Source organism: Lepisosteus oculatus, chromosome 3 (assembly GCF_040954835.1).
Source record: "Lepisosteus oculatus isolate fLepOcu1 chromosome 3, fLepOcu1.hap2, whole genome shotgun sequence".
Lineage (NCBI taxonomy): Eukaryota > Metazoa > Chordata > Actinopteri > Semionotiformes > Lepisosteidae > Lepisosteus > Lepisosteus oculatus.
In genome coordinates, this window is record NC_090698.1 from 4,116,622 (window position 1) to 4,129,425 (window position 12,804).

Here is a 12,804-nt window from a genome sequence, read left to right on the forward strand (position 1 = left end):
GGGTCTCACATAGCTGCTGGGACCTGCCTAGTGTGTCCTGAAATATCTGAAGCTGTTTGTTCAGGTGAAACTGTCCACCCTGCAACATACAGAAATGAGGAAGGTTTTAAAACAGAGAATTCTGGCTCTTTTGTTTTTTTAATGGTTAATTAATCCCCAAACTTTATCCAGCCCTTTACTTGAAGGATCCCAAACACCCAGTTTCAAATAGTTACCCCTGACGTGTGCTTATCTCTGCGTAAGGAGTTGTCTCCTTTTATTCATCCTAAATACATCTATCAGGATAAAATGTCAGCCTACTGTAAGACTTATCATAATACTTACTCAAATACAACAATGTTAAGGTTTTGGAACTGATTGTTCTTAATGCAAACATGAATAACCCCCCCCCCCCCAAAAATCAGCCCAGCGCACAAATCAAGTTAGTAGAATGGGAAAGCAGAGTAATACACGTTGCCTGAGGTGAAGCGAGGGGAGATATTCACACAATTTGTTCCCCCATTAGAAACGCTTCTGTTGCACTTTGTTAGTATTCCTATTTGATGAAGGCGAGGGGAAGCAGGCCTCTGTGGTGAAGGGCTCTCCAGGGGAGCAGACCTCCTAGGGACATGGACACCCCGCCGAGCGACACTAATCCGTGTGGGACTAGAGACTCATCGCGCTTTGACAGAGGCGCTCTGGGTTTCCTGCAACAGCACACCAAGCGCCCTCCTTCTCCTCCCTGCAGAAAAGCAGCCGGGCCGTGTCTGCAGATTTATCGCCCTCCAGGTGGCGCCCTTCCGCTATCCACGGAAGCCCGGCGTGCTGATGACCGCGTGCTGGAGTCCCAGCGCCATTCTTGTAGCTGTGACAAGAATACTCACAGGTCTGAATGGGCCATCCGGCAACGCAAACAAGCAGAAGAATGAGAAAAAGAAATGGAAGGACTCCTGTCAGTTCCCAATAGGTCAAGGATGATTGATGAGAACAAGGAAGGATGTTAAGGGACTCTGCTACAAATCACTCTGGCCATCAGTTAGTGGCGATGCATTAGGACAGCCTCATTTCTACCCATTGCTATTGAGTGTGCCACACTACAACCGTGCACCTTGAAGTAAATGATTTGATGCACACAGTTAGCTGCAGATGCACTCCAACAGGATTAAATAATGTACAACCTGTGGCAGCAGATCCTGAAACAAGGAATGGGAATGGCCTGGGCATACTCACATAGATGAGACCTTTTTACAAACCAGAAATCAATGCCTCGCAGATCTCCGAGACGTCTGCAGCCTGCGTTGTTCACAGTGGAAGCATATGACCAGGTTTGTGCTTTCTCATGGTGTTTCCGTAAGGTATCAGGATATGTGACATTCACTACACAGTACACAAGTGATCTGCACTTTCATGTCTGGGTAAAAAGCACCGCTCTTGGTTATTTACAATCACTGTGTCAACAGCCAAGACTAAAGTTCATAACCCATGTTTTAATATCTTTTCCATCAGTTTAATTTCCCCGTTGCTGAACTTGCACCTAATTACTGTACACTTCATTAAGTTTTACGAACTGGTTAAGGAAATGCGTCCCAGGTGCAAACAAAGCAGGAGGCATTCCAAGGCACTGTTCCAGATCTCTAATTAATGACTGGTACCAGGGAGTACTCTACCTGTGTGCAAACAGACAGCGATGCCCGAATCCCACCCCCTCCAGCCATCGAGCAGCCAGGCAGTGCAGCTGGTGAAAGATGATGGGAACGTCGCTGTGCAGGGAGTGACTGGAAATAGGCAGCATTCCGAGAGCAAAACCAAACAGGAAGAGAAGGCATCACAGACACACAACCCACAGGCAGCTGCAAATGAAGTACTAGGACAGGGCATTTCTGCACTTCTGAGAGGCTATAATCCCAACACAACCAGTTCCAATAATGGCTTCTAAGTTGTCATCTTACTAAGACACAACACTTTCTGAGAGGCGATCTGCCAGGCACCACTGTGTGGGCTAGATGTGACTTCAGTTTCCATCCCTTGAATAGGATAACAATACAAGCCATGCGTCAAACTCAGTGAACAAATGGATATTGTATATGAGGTGACTGAATCAAAACAGGGTTCACTAAATACACTGCATTTTGGTGTGACTGATTTGAAACATCAAGTGCTTAGGGTCTACAGTGCCTTATAAAAGCATTCATTCCCTTCCTCTGACTTCTCATTGTGTTGAAAAGAAATGATGCATACGCATTTTGCAAAGTAAATATTTTTCAAATCTTGAAAACTCATACTGAACTGAGAATTTGTAACTTGGGAACTACATATTCATTTATGTCTTTATATGCATTCACTTCTTAAATAAAAGTATGCATCAGCTCTGTCACTAAATGTACATACTGGGGTAAACACAATAAAAACAATGCATCCTCTACCACTGAAACAAAACTCTGTGAGTGTTAATCTCATGTTCTCAGTGACTGTGAGACCATAAAACAAACATGTCTTTTGTTTGTTCCCCAGCTGGGCTGCTTTATAGTCAAAGCCAAAGTTTTTTAAATGCTTATTGGCATTCCCTGTTAAAATAAGGGGAAAAAAAGAATACATTTTTAATAACCACATCCTCTTTGGGTAGATTATTCATAATTTAAATCTCACAGCATGAGATGTCTGTCAAATCAACCATAGCAAATATCTAGAGGCCTTTTTCAGTCAGAGGATATTGTTTGCATGTGCGATCAAAGTACAAACCATACTATGTTTGCATGCAATATATTTCTCGCAGTGGTTACTTTCATAAACTAATAACACATTCCTGGATGAAACAAGCAAGTTAATAGGTGATCTTGGAAGGCCTGATAGTAAGAATTTTAAAAAATGTAACCGATCCAAGACACCTCACCCACGTTTCCATAAATACTTGGATGGATCACATCTACAACGCAATTGCTTAACATTCTTCACCACAGAATGTTCTAAAAAAATATGTTTCCAAGGGTTTCATACACTGATAAACTGTACTTTTCTTTAAATTGGTGATATTGCAAAAAGCAGTGGCAGTTGGTAGCAGGCAGATTTTTTAGGTAATAGGGAAAAATAATAAGAATCATACCACCACCTAGTATGTATCTAGCTCTCTTCATGCAAAGATTTGAAGTCTTACAGTCTTTTTGTACCAGCGGCTCAGCTACACAATGCATAAGCTGGTGAAATACAGAATTACTGAGGAGATTACACTCAGAAGGAGGGCACACAGGCAAGCCAACAGAAGAAAGACCGTAAAGGGACTCAACTACTGTAGTTCAGAAAGCAGAAATCGTGCGACTCCAGACGCTGAAAACCCCAGGCTCATCACCAACACCAAAGCACTGACTGAGGGAGCTTTTTGTTTGCATTTTTTCTTTATCTTTAATCAAACTTGTAGTTGGAGAAACGTGGGACTCCATTTGATTTAAGCCCAAGAACAGATCTGAGGAAATATTTTCCCCCTGCAGCTGCTGTTTCGAATGTGATTCCCAGTTATGCAGCTTGGCAAATGCAATGTTGTGGGACGTTGGCTAATACCTGCTAATGAGAAATATATTTGCCTTTTACCTCAGGGCGTCACTGGTTGACCGATCTCCAAGGAAAAGCCAACAAAAGTCCCCAAGGACAGCACTGGAAGGACTGTAATCATGGAGCTTCTGTCTTTCAGCATGAATTTTTCAAAAGGCATCCAGGCAATGAAACTCTTCTCATATTAAAAGGGGAGCTTTAATTTAAAATTTCTGTTCCGTTCAGAAAATTGAAGGATTTAACACTTTCAAATCACCCAGGAGGCAGTTGAGAGTAAAAGCTTTAGTTATTTCTGAAATGTGGGAGTGTTGATGAGCTGGTACTGTACACTATTTGCCTTGACAAGGACACATATCTGAAGTTTTTGCCTCTCATGCTGCAAAATCAAGACTATTAACTATAATGGGACTACCCCTCATTAAAACAGAGAAAATAAACATATTATCCTTCTTTCAGTCACAGTGACATCCATTACTGCTTTAAAAGCATTGAAAACCAGAACAAAGAATATCTTTTGTTCAAATCTACTTCCACATGTTCAGCAGTCTGTGAAGGCCAAAGCAATAAAGCAACCCACACATCACTGTTGTTATAGACAAAACATAACTCTGCTTTCTTTACCGAATTCATTAAAAGGCTAATAAAGATGTCACTGAACTGGCTATTTTACAGCCCTATTAATGGGTTTGTGCAACTGTACAAATGACACATGATTGATGTTCAGGTTGTTCAGTAGAAGAGCAGGCACTGCAAAGCACACTTCCACTGAATTCCACCCAGTGTCTGAACAGTGTGAAACCAGGGCCCCAGTGAGATACAGTAACTGCAGAGGGAGGACAGGTGCAACCCTCTTCACTGACCAAATGAAAACTCACAGAGGATCCCTATTGCACACCAAACCAAGAACACACGTGCTCAACAGCCAACAACACTTGGCAAACAGAAAAAAAATAAATATTTATACTTACTGTATACTGTATAGTGCTTTTCTGGACACTCCACTCAAAGCGCTTTACAGGTAATGGGGACTCCCCTCCACCACCACCAGTGTGCAGCCCCACCCGGATGATGCAGTACCAGCCAGAGTGCACCAGTACACTCCCCACATACCAGCTCTCAGTGGGGAGGAGAGCAGAGTGATGAAGCCAGTTCAGAGATGGAGATTATTAGGAGGCCATGATTGGCAAAGGCCAATGGGAAAATTTGGCCAGAGTAACACTCGTACTCTTTTCGAAAAACGTGATTTTTAATGACCACAGAGAGTCAGGACCTCGGTTTTAAATCTCCTTTGAAGGCCGGATGTCTTGAAGGCTGGGGAATTGTGGCCACACGACTATATTTTTACAGCAAAAAAAAAAACTGTAAATGCATGGTACCAAGATACTGCATGTGTTTCATGATGACCACTCATAAAACTTCACATTGAAGTTCTGAAGAAAAGCTCTTACATGGAGATCATTCCCTGCACTTGCCCTCCTAGTATGTGGCTGTTAGACTTCTGAGCGACTGAAATGTAGGTACTGCATTAAATACACCATGCCAGTACCCAGTCACCACCAATAAGCCCATTGCTAAACTGAAAAAAACATGCCTCAGTTGAGAGGCAGCAAGACAGAGGCATGTGTCCATATTATTTTCCCATATAGCCTTGTATTCCCATTTGAAAATGCTTCTCCATTCAGATTACAAGATTGTCCTTGATAACAGAATATTGTTTTCCACTGATGGAATGCTGCATATCACAGGGAGCACAAATGCAGCCTCATAAATGTAATACTTGTGCTGCCTTTCAGAGGTGCCTGTATCATACAACATACCTAATTCCATGTACTGGCCCAACCCCCCAAGCTTAATCATGAGGTGTAACTAGGACATTATTACGGAAGTGCATTGCATCCATCAAGCATAAAATCATGTGTATCTCATAATTATGTGATTTGATTGACTGATCAAATTTGTAATTACAAATTAATAGTTATTAAGTAGTTATAATGTGGTAGTATTTTATCGCCTCATGGCAAGATAAATGAGTGCTACATTGTGCAATGGCTGCACCTACAAGCTACCAATAGCTAGGCTGGACCTTTCCATTTAGTGTCTGTGTGTAGTGTGTTCCAACACTGCAGAATTTGTTAAGACCTAACTTTTGACTGGGGTTTTGTCATAATAAAATCTTGCAATTTGTAGCTAATCTGAGCACATTTTTTCTGACCATGTGGACACTCACACTTGTCTTTAAATAAGAAAGAGTGTACTGTGCAATTGATTCCACTGCTTCAAATTGAAAGTCAACTAATGATAATGTAAGCATTGTATGACAAATGTGCTAAGGCATGATTTTCACATTAATTAAGTGATAATTTACTATCTTGTAATTACAAGATAATTTAATCACTTAAAAATTAGATATTTTTCATGTACAGTACATATGACAATCGTCTCAGACATATATGATAATTATCATGGAATTACGAGATACAGATGATATATTTATCATATATCGTTTCAGTATTGTCCCATACGATAGGAACCTCAACTCTGAATTAAAAATGTTTCTCAGCCACCTGGACACCTGCAGCAGTAGCAGTGTCACTGGGATTAGCTGTAGGTTTGCCTTGGTTCAAGGCCACGACTAGGACTGCATCGGTCTGATTATGCGGCTCTGTACTATGGACAGACACAAAGATACCTCCCAGCCTCAAGCTTTCCTCTGTCTGGCTTATCTCTTGCCCCAGACACAGAACTTCTCAGAGTCAGCAGATAGCTACCACCCCAAGAAAACAGCAGCCTTGCTTTATAGTCCTGGCTCTGGCAAGTGATTACCTTTGTGCCTTCAGCAGTGGAGATCTAGGGCCTGAATTCCCCTTTAATCAAGGCACAAACCCCACATAATGAAGTGAAAGCACGATGCTGAGACAGAGACTCTCTGCCTAATTACAAAGCTGTAGCTTCTTCACAGGAGATCAATACTGTCCTGTGGCGCTCTTAATTAGAACGTTGCTCCCCATTATAATTGACATTTATAGATCAATCCACTTTTCCTTTTACAAAGCCATGGGGAAAATATTATTTATCTATAATTCATACATATTCTGCTCAAAACAAAATCTTTCAAGTCTATATGTTCCTTTTCTTGGATAAAAAAAAAACAATTAACTGGAATGGAAAAGGCTTTCAGAAACACTAAGACCAAACATTGTCTTTCAAATGTCTTGGTAGTACACCAAAAAGGAAGCCACACTGAATCCTGATGTGACTTCTTTGGAAGAACACTGATTTTGTTTTTTTGTTCTGTCAGATCCAAGTAATTGGTACCGCTAACAGATTTGTAAAACACACAGTATGCTAACTCCTCGTAAATTCATATTGACTTGTTGAGTTATATAACTAACTGAATTATAACAACACCCTACTTCCTTAATCCTTTTATTGATCTAAATAATAGGAAAATCTTAATGCAGACACTGCTATGTAATCCAAGATCAAGAGGCCGCTAATAGAGTCAATTAAGTCTAAAAGTAATAGTCCATCATTCCACACCCAGATGTCAGCTGGAAACCTGCTTGGTAGTCAAAGAGCACAAGACAGGACTGTACTCTGAAAGGAATGCGAGAGGGTGCAACTAGCAGGGCTACAGACATCTATAGCAACCTGCTTCTTTCAGGACATACCGACAATTCTGGTCGTGTGTATCGTGTGTGTCATTGCTCCATGAATATACGTCATGAATCTGATCTTGGACTCCCCTTTTTCCTCTTTTCCTGGGGGTGGGGGGTGGGGATACTTCGGCTCAGGACAAACGCCCTGACGTGGGTGCAGGGATTCTGCAGCTCTGGTGGCTTTCCTTTCCAAGAGAGCCAACGAAATCAAATTCAGGAAATGGGGCTGTACGTTTAAAAGCAGTCAGCGGGTTTATTGAGGGATTCCTAGGCTAAATCACCCGTCACAATATTTCAGAAATGCTGTCCTGGTCTGACATTTGCAGGCCTCGTGAACAACGATAAACGTTTAAGCATACGGTAGCTTCAGTACCCATAAACTGAGCCAGTGAGTCATAAATTCCCAGGGATTATGAAGGAACCAGTGTTGTCTGAAGGTAATGACATTGCCTGCACCAGCGCTGATGGCCAACAAACTCACTACACAAAACACCAGGGCTCCCTGTGCATGGGGGCACACTAGCAAAGTGCTGGAACTGGGAGCAACATAAAAAAAGATTTGAGAAGTTTCTCAAATGAACTTGATTTACAGATAAAAACTAAAAAGAGGAAGAAAGACAAAGAAAAAGACAAATGAATTAATTGAACTCAAATTAGTGAGTAAAAAACTGCAAGAGACTGACAGTATACATACTGTATGCAGATGAATTTGTCTGCTGTATTATGGGGAATGTGAACTTAGACCTCAGCTGCTTCGCAGATGCACGTGAACCCGGAACAAAGACCAGAACTATAAAGAAAGCCAAAAGCTGAGAAAGAAAAGGAAAGACTGTGCCGTTTCTCAAGAACAGGGCTACATCCCGTCTCTTCTCTTAAATATCCCATTACTTGGGGAAGTGAGCTCTGAAATGCGGTGCTCTCATGGAAAGCATAGAACAAATCAAGGACGCTCCTAAGACTGGCAGACTGTTAAAGCTGAGCTATCAACGCGCAGCTCTTTGAAACGGGACCCTCAGAAGCTGAGGCACAGGAGGCACACCTGCCTTTGTCTGCAGAGCCCTGCTGTACTCTCTGAAAAGCTCTGCCCCAGAGACACTGTAGTAACAGGCGATAAAAATAATCAGAATCTGTTACAGCTGTTATAACACTGGGCTAATACATCACAAAATGTTTAGTGCAGGCTCTTATATCTGTACCAAAGGCACAGAAATATTCTGGAACAAAAACCCTCAATTCTACAGTTTTTCAGATTTTTTAAGTTTAAAGTGGAAGTGCTGCAAATAAGGTTTGTATTAAGAAAGTCAGATGGCCAGAACTGTGAGATACTGCACTCCTGCAGCTGGTTTGAAAACAAAACCCAGACTTACAATTAGGCAAAACAGCAAAAATAACAACAATAAGAAAAAAACAATAGTTCAGTACTTTCTCCAGATGTGTCCTGCTTTGTCCCATAACAAGGTTCTTCCCTGTATCTGTTATTCATCAGGTAATAAAAACTTTCATTCCAAATTTGTAAATATGTGCAATACAGATGCCTGTCATCTTTAACACAAGAGCTGCCCAGTTCTGGCCTGTGATTTCTGGCATGTTGCTCTGTTTAATCCCCTGTGCAGCACTCTAGGTCTGATACCCCCGTCTGTCTTACTCAATCAGCTACAGGGCTGTGATTGCAAGGATGAGGTATCTGTTGTGCAGGATAGAACTGAGTCAATTCAGGCCAGAGCTCAGTGGAACCATGCAGAACCAGACAATGATACAGCCCAGCTTTCACTTTCCAGAATGAAAGTATCTGGAAATAACTGGAGAAAAAAAGCATGTTTACTGCCACACTGCCTTCTTGAAACCCTCATCTACTGTTCTGCTCATGCAAGCATAACTACAGTGTCCCCTTAACATCCGCCAGTGTCATCTACATGACTTGTGAATTTTTGACACGACCTTCAAAGGCAGAACGGAGTTTCCGAAAACCAAGATTCACAGACGCACAATCTTTTTGGAGCGATCAGAGGGATTTTTGGAGTTAGTGTGGAAGTGAAGTAAATTTAAAGTGGAAAGCTGCCAATGACAAAACTCAAAGCACAAAAAGAGCAGCTGCACCATCTGTTAATGTAGACTCGTACATTTCACCAGATGCAAACAACACTGTAAAAAGGGATTGCAAGTTTTAATGTAGCAATGATGCAGATCCTGAGATTCAGATTCAGAAATGTAAAGGGAACTGCAACGCTATTTTCCTATTTTAGGGTTAGAAAGAATCAGCATTGATGAGTGCATTTTAAACCTCAATAAAAGTAAAATGTACACAGTAACTTGTAAAACCTCTAATTTACATCACAAAATAGAAGAAACTTCCAGGTTTCGTACCACATTGTGCGATTCAGAACGAATCAGTGATGTATTGCGGCCGTATGACACTGTAAATAAACAGGCTTGTGAATACACTTCTTTTAATCCAAGTGAAATATTGCTTTCGATTTCGAGACAGTTTTTCCAACAAATACTACCTACTTGTTCAATCTCCCAGCAGATCCCATTGCAACATTTCTGTGGTGATATGTCTGCTGCACAACCTGTCACGCCCTCTGCAGCCAGAGGGCGCTCCTTCTCTGTCCTGTCCCTAGTTTCCGGTCTGCTGTCCTTCCGGTCCCTCTCTTTCCCTTGGGGTATATATTTCCGGGTCTTGCACTCTGTCCTGGCTCAGCATTGACCTTCGGATGTCCTGAGACCCGCCTAGCACCAGGGCGCCCCACGTCCGCTCCCTGAGGGCATACGTTTCTATATGGCATTCCTGAACTCTTTGCACTATGAGCCCGGGCCTTTTTCCCTTTGTCACCGCTACGCATACGGGTCTTTTTCCGCTCTCCTGCTCCCCACGGTTAGTCCCTTTGGACGTCCGTGACACAACCTGTACTTGTTCGCGCATACATGATATTACTGTACATTAGTCATTACAGGAACTAGTGAACAGGGATGGCCGCATCACGACGCCATGCATGGGAACTCGAATGCGAGTTTGCAACAACTAGGCGACTGAATGTAATTTAAATTTGGGATCAATTTGAAATTTGTAGTTCAGGTGGGTAGCTGCGTCAGCATGTGTAGGCTGCAAAGGAACAAGTAATAGGTTCCTTCCATGCTGAAAAAAAGAAGAAAGAATACACAACGTCCGAAAAGTTGTGTTTTCTTTCTTCTTTTTTTCAGTGTGGAATAAACTTATTACTTGTTCATTTAAAATGTGTACATTTTTTTCTATAAAGTCAATGAATGGATTTTGTTACTGAGATTTAGTAACCGGTCTGAGGAATTTGGACTGTAGCTCCCCTTTAAAGCAAACCTGGAGGAAGTCAGTGGGTTCTGCCAATGGGCATGACCAGCTCAGCAAAAGCACAAACTCGGCGTTGCTCATGTGAAGAGCGCTCTTAGGTAAGACGAGGCTGGAACTCGCCAAGATCCTCCATCTATCAATGAGGCTCACGGTGCAAAACCTTTAAGAGCAAAACAGCTTCTCTAGAGGTGGAAGTGCATTAATCCGCTTAGAAACCCATCAGGCCGCTGGGGGGATATGTGCACAAACTGAAGAGTGACATGATGGATCTTTCTTCTCCTGTCATGATGTCCTGGCTGCCACAAGCATGTGCAAGAGCTAAATGTGTCCCTTAGGTCTGCAGGAGGCAGATGAGAGGATCTGGCCACCAGCAGGCCAGGGGAAGGCTTTGACTCCTTGTGTTAATATATTTCAGGGATTAAGAAAGCCCATGCCAGTCCTTCAAAAACACAAAAGTGGGCAAGAGCCTGAGACCAATCCTGGGAAAAGGTCGGTGCTGCAGGGAATGAATCACAGCGTCTTTTCAAGCACTAACGAGGTTTATTCTCATTTCATTCTCGCTTTCTTCTGCCGAGGGGATTTGATTGAGATAACCAAATACAATCCCATGGTGACCTTAACTGGATTTAAACTCACTTCAGAATGGATATTGCTGTAGCAGTTCACAGCTGTTCACTTAGTGCAAAAACTAAGATCTACATTCTGTGTGCAGTCGGTCTAAAGAGACGTTCTGTGGGCACGGAGAAAGAATTTACAAACAAAGCCCTGAAATTCCTTAATAAAAACCAGTGCGCAGTTTACCTGATGCCTTCACAGCCTTCATGCATGCATGAATTATTTGTTTGTGCATAAATGTTTCACATTTCTTACTCAACTGATCAGATGTTTCTAAGGAGATTTTCACAAGTTTATTAGGAGTCAACAGAAGAAAACTTTGCACTGGAGCAAAAAGCTTTGAAAACCCTTTTATACCTAGAAACCATTTCATGGAAGAACTGGTTGCCTGTGGAGTTGACTGGCTTAACACAGCAAACTGACAAACTGAAGCAGCGCTGGGAAGATCTGGTTCATAATACAGCACATAACACCAAGTTAAACTTCCATACAGATTTTGCTTTAAGTTTTTTAATTAAAGTTCTGTGCCCAGATCAGCTTAACACATTAAACTCTATGCCACTGGTAAAGAAACATGTATTTCTTTAAAATTCTGTAAAATAACATGTATTTCTTCAGTGCCCCGTCCCGAAAGTGCTTCTTGCCAACAAGACTGGGCTCTGAGAATCTTGGTGTGAGTTCATGGCCGTCTGAGGTAGCATGCTATGAGGCTTTAAGTGGAATATTTGGAAATTGCAACAGGAAAAAATAGGCAGAGGAGTATCTGATATCATCAATGCTATTCTTTTTTGTAAACTTACAATGTAAGACATGCTGAAAGTATTCTTGCAGCCAGCATTAAAAGTGAGACAGTGACAAGTCACAGGGCCAAACAAAATCCCTAACTAGGAATGTCACTTACTGAGTCTGTTATTTTAAAAGCTTTGCTTATTAAATGACATAAACGTTTTTGTATTAATTATGGAGTGTCACTCATATCCTTTTTCAGTTTACAGAATGATGCCTTGCTTATTGCTCTTAATATTTAAATACCAAATGGTAGAGACTAAGGCTCAATGTTAATGACAAGGAGCCATGTATAATTGGAGCTGAAGATTTGATTTGGGGACAGTTTGCATTGACTACAAAGTGATTTGATGGGCTGGGAGTTTAGAAACGATCTTTAGATGGGCTGACACTGCAGACTCAGGAAGCAAGGGATAATTAGCTTACTTCAGCACAATTAGACCAGCATGACTGATGTTAAAATGGCCCGAGTCAGTCAAAAGACATTCACTAAAACATTTACAAGACTGGTATAAAGAGTGTCATTGCATCTTAGTGTTACTGTATGGCTTTCTCGACCTGCTCTGTCAGAATAAGTGCTAGTGTGCAGGAGAATGATGTCTTTCAACAGCAGTACTTAAGACATTACTGGAAATCACGCCTTCTTGAACACAATATTTAGGAAAGGCACTAAAGGACATCAAAACAAGACAAAAGCAATTTTATGTTGATTCCTCCCCCTTCTTCATCAGAGTGGGGTATAATCAATAAGTTCTACATGGAATAATTGAGAAAATAGTGAAAAATCACAAAAGGAAAGCTCATATCATACTTACTCCTTGCAATGTTAATATTTAAAGCAGACTGCACACAAAATGAAACTTTACTGGGACAGGAGGTAGGATTTTGTAAGGCAGT

At 41.6% G+C, this 12,804-nt stretch overlaps 1 long non-coding RNA gene across 1 annotated transcript in view; it reads right to left on the reverse strand.

Moving 5' to 3' along the window:
- The window catches only part of LOC107076632 (uncharacterized), a 30,032-nt gene continuing 17,228 nt past the window's right edge, over positions 1-12,804 (reverse strand). Inside the window, exon 3 of the long non-coding RNA XR_001477820.2 lies at positions 1-79. This is a non-coding gene — a long non-coding RNA (uncharacterized lncRNA). The remainder of the gene's footprint in view (positions 80-12,804) is intronic.